At 35.6% G+C, this 5,185-nt stretch overlaps 1 protein-coding gene across 2 annotated transcripts in view; it reads left to right on the forward strand.

Annotated features, from left to right (window-relative positions):
* LOC106880276 (feline leukemia virus subgroup C receptor-related protein 2) overlaps positions 1–5,185 on the forward strand; it is a 300,669-nt gene that overhangs the window by 213,681 nt on the left and 81,803 nt on the right. The gene's annotated exons all lie outside the window — the stretch shown is intronic.

Consider the following 5,185-nt stretch of genomic DNA (forward strand, 5'->3'; position numbering starts at 1 on the left):
TTTTTGGAGTAATCAGGTAATTCTTTCTCTCAGCCAGGCAGGTATTTGCTCTGGGTTCTGAATGATATTAGTTAGAGCTGCAATGAGATTTTTGTGCACTTCAATGCAGCCAGAAGTTAGGGATCTGGTTCAGGTCTGGGGATTTCCATTTGTGAGACTTTCTAAGAGCATGTCTTAGCCCTTCTGTTCTTATTACCTACCATTCTTCTTCATCTTCATTCTTTCATTCTCATATTGTATCCAGTCAATGTCAGCCTTCAACTTTTTCATTGCTCCATATCTTCTGTGATCTTTTTCTCTATTATTCTCTTCAAATTCTATGTCATGTCTATTTTGGTGTTTTTGAAGTAAATCTTCATTTTCCTCTTTTTCCATATTCATTTTCTCTGCTGCTTTTTGTTCAGTTTCCTTGTTGTTCAGATTTACTGCTTTTACAGTAGGTTCTATGTTTCTGTTACATATTTCATCTTCTTGATTGCTGTTTTCATTTGGTCCACTTTGAGGTATTTGTATTCTAATTTGGTCAATTTCAGCATTATTTAGTCTTTTTGTTTTTAATGATATCTCTATGTACATTATTTAATTTGTTTGCATATATATAGCTTTATACTTTATTGCCTACTAAGTTTCTCAATGAAGTGCTTGAGATTATTATCTGAGTTTAACTAGGCTGTGTAAAAAGCTTTCAAAACATCTGTATAGGCGTAGGAGTGGCTGTGTGGTAAGTAGCTTCCTTACCAACCACATGGTTCCGGGTTCAGTCCCACTGTGTGGCACCTTGGGCAAGTGTCTTTTACTATAGCCTCAGGCTGACCAAAGCCTTGTGAGTGGATTTGGTAGACGGAAACTGAAAGAAGTCCGTCATATATATGTATATATATATATGTGTGTGTGTGTTTGTCCCTCCCAACATCGCTTGACAACCGATGCTGGTTTGTTTACGTCCCTGTAACTTAGCAGTTCGGCAAAAGAGACCGATAGAATGTACTAGGCTTCCAAAGAATAAGTCCTGGGGTCGATTTGCTCGACTAAAGGCGGTGCTCCAGCATGGCCACAGTCAAATGACTGAAACAAGTAAAAGAGTAAAGAGTATAGTCCCCCCTAGTTCATTTTTATGCATTTTGCTTCAAGTGGTGTTTTGATGGTGTCACTACAGCTCTAAGGTTTAGATTATCCTGGTTCTAGTTATCTAGTTGATTATCTTTTTGAGAGTTTGTTCCAACAATGACCGATTTGGCATGAGTTTTGGTTTGTTTCCATTAAAACATTGATGTTGACATTAGGAGACAGGTCTATCTATTTAGAGTTAACGTTTTGACAGATCTCTGCTTCTGACTTCTTTAAATAGATATGTTTTTCATATTGTAATTGCATGAGGTTTGTCCCTATTTTTTTTCCTTAGTAGATATATCTCCTGGCATAATGGTTTAGTGGTGTTTTAAACTCAGTGATTATTCGTTCCATTTGTGTTTGTTTGTAGAAAATCGTTTTTCTTTTCTCTTGTTTTGCTTCACTTGTAACATGTGTTTGCATGTGTATATGTCCGTGCGCGCACGTGCGTGTGTGTGGTGTAAACATTACATAGTTTATAAATATTAAAATGTGTTCATGTCTGTATAAACAATTGGATGTATACATAATTAATCAATTTAGGTACATACTGTATATTTAGTGGATATGTTTATCAGACTTAATTACATTACATTTGATTTTTTACATATGTCACACTGAGATATCATGCCTGGAAGAAACAATAATTTATACAACAATAATCTTTTGTTTCTTTTACTTGATTTGCTTTTAAAGAACTTTTCCCTCAAATATATTGCAAAGTTTTTCCATTTTCCTGATTTGGGGAGAGAGTTTCATGTTATTTGAACCCTGTACATCCATGTTGTTGTTGTTATCATTATTGTTATCATCATCATCATCATCATCATCATCATTACTATTATTATTATTATTATTATTATTATTATTATTATTATTATTATTATTATTAGGATGTTGAGCTGGTGGAAACTTTTAGAGCATTGGGGAAAACAATACTTCATAGTATTTCTCCTGAGTCATTCTAGTCTGAATTCAAACTTCACTGAGGTCAACTTAGCCTTTCATCATTTCAAGATTGATGAAAATAAGTACCAGTTAAACACTGGGGTCAATGTAATCGACTGCTTCCCTTCCTACAAATTTCAGACTTTGTGCCTTTAGTAGATAGCATTATTATCATTATTATCATTATTATTATTATTATTATTATTATCATTATTCTTCTTATTATTATTAGGATGTTGAACTGGTGGAACTATTAGAGCATCGGAAAATATTATCATTGTCGTCATTTAATGTCTTGTTTCATGCTGGCATGAGTTGGATGGTTCAACAGAATCTGACTTGCCTGAGGGTTGTGTTGGTCTCTATTGTCTGCTTTGGCAAGGTTTCTTTTATGATTGGCTGCCCCTTCTTAATACTAACCACTTTACACAATGTATTGGGTGCTTTTCTTTTTTCCATAGCATCAGCTCTACTGGGTCATCAAGTAACACATAAAACAAGACACCCCACTTCACAGGGTTGGGTGAAGTATTGAAGGGGATGGCATTGTACTTTATAGTATTTCTCTTGAGTCAATCCACACCGAGTTCAAATTCCACTGAGGTCAACTTTGTCTTTCATCATTCAGGGTTGATAAAATAAGTACCAGTTGACAACTGGAGTTGATGTAATCAACTTACACCCTTCTCCAAAATTGTTGGCCTTGTGCCAAGAGTTCAAACCACCACCATGATCACGACCACCACAACCACCACCACCACAACAACAATGACGACGACGACCACCACGACCACCACAACCACTACCCCACGACCACCACCACCGCCGCCACCACCACCACTGGTACCACCACCACCATCTTTGCAGTGAATGCATTGTGCATTCATTATCAGTGTATTGCTTAACAATTGAGAATGGATGCAAACAAATTTGAATTTGCAGAAGAAAAAAATTATCTGGAATTTCATTCATAATCATGGTTCACTAATATTCATAGGGGAAAAATATAAGAATAAATTAATTAGCAATTATTTTAAATAATCAATAAAAAAAAAAAAATGAATAATTGATTGTTGAAAAGAAGATTGCTCTCCCTCCCCATCTCCCCCCACCCTCACCACACCATCGCTTCTAAATGAACTCAAATGAGAAGGATCAGGAAAATGAAAACAAATTTGACAATGACTAAAAATTAAATGAGAAAAGCTGCCCCTCCACATATTTTTGTTATATGTATAATCAAATTTCTAATGTAGGTTAATAAAAATGTTTAACAGTTCATATATGAGAACTTCATCATATTGTTCTAATTTTCCAGGCAAACATAATTAGATTGCTTTCAGGTGAAACAATTTCATTGGCTAATTGCTATATTAGCTAGTCTCAATGAAAATAAATAAACGAATATCGTGTGTGTGTATTATATGTATATATATGTATGTATGCATACATACAAATATATATGTATGTATGTGTGTATGTGTGTATGTATGTGTGTGTATATGTATGTGTGTATGTGTGTATATATATACACGTATGAATGTTTGAAGATGGTAATATATCTCTTTCTTAGTTCATTTCATTTCATGCTTGCCTGGGCAACCAGACACGGTGTAAAGCCATGAGTAACAACAGAGGGAATCATTAAGTGTTGCTCAATTACACACAAATACATCCACACACACACACACACACACACACACACAATCTCTCTCTCTCTCTCTCTCTCTCTCTCTCTCTCTCTCTCTCTCTCTCTCTCTCTCTCTCTCTCGTGCACATGAATGAGCACAAATATTGATAGAAATATCCATCTGTCTGTCTGTCTATCTATGTATACAGTCACACACATAAATACATATACATAAGCATATTTACATACACCTCCAACATCATCGTCATCGTCATCGTCATTATCATCATCATTATCCTCATCATCATCATCATCATCATTAACATCATTGTCATTGTCATTGTCGTCATCATCATCATTTTCATCAATATCATCGTCATCATTGTCATTGTCGTCATCATCATCATTATCATCATCATCATCATCACCATCAACATCATTGTCATCTAGCTACTTTCCATGCTTGCATGGGCTGAACAGACAAGGTTCCCTTGAATTGGAGGCCTATTCTTACTCCAGTGTCTCAGTTTCCACTTGGTTTCTAAGACTGGATGCATTCCCTAACACTAACCACTTTACAGAATGTACTGGGTGCATTTTTACACCAGCACTAGTGAAATTACCTTGTAACTCACCAAACTGAAGAGCCTCCTTGGTTGAAGGGAGAGTAGAATAGGATGTAACTTTGTGTGAGGTGTTGAGAGGTCTTAATGTATGATGAGTAGAGTGAGGAACTTCCATTTTGGTAAATGTCAGTACACACCAGCAAATGTATAGTTTGTTGTTTTTTATATACAGGAACATTTGGCACCTGTCTCTGAATCACTGATGTGGCATCTGCCACTGAAGAGGTGAAATCACACCGAAACTTTGTGCCTTGTAGTCAGCTGATGTTACTTAGTGTTGGGCTTAGTGTATTCTTACATGCAAAGTCATGTTGTTGAAGTTTCTTAATCTTTATGACATCAAATGTGCACATCCTTATTTTCATACTTGCTACTGCATGTTCATATACCAAATTCATTGAAGTTTGGCAAACATCAGCACATACTGGCAAATATCTTGTTTGCTGTTACCTAAATATAGAAACAAATGTTTGGGCTTATCGTAAAAGTGACAGAGGCAATATCTGCCAAAGAATAGATCATCTCACACAAAAACATCATATCTAGTAGTCTGATGGTATCATTTAGAACTTTGTAAGTTTCTTTTTTTGTCATAAATATTGAAGAGAGAAATTTCTCACTGAAAAAAAATCCTGCTGTGAATACATTTTACATTCTAGTATGCAGGAGTATCTTAAGCATCCAATCCACATCATAAGGTGACTGATGTTAGGAAGGGAATCCAGGCATAGGTAACACACCAAGACTATCACTGGAGCTCAGCACAACCTTGTGGATCACTGGATCCTCTCAAACTACACAATCCACACCAGCACAGAAAACAAACATTAAATGATGATGATGTTGATATTCATATTATATATATATATAT

Source organism: Octopus bimaculoides, chromosome 3 (genome assembly GCF_001194135.2).
Source record: "Octopus bimaculoides isolate UCB-OBI-ISO-001 chromosome 3, ASM119413v2, whole genome shotgun sequence".
NCBI classification, from domain to species: domain Eukaryota; kingdom Metazoa; phylum Mollusca; class Cephalopoda; order Octopoda; family Octopodidae; genus Octopus; species Octopus bimaculoides.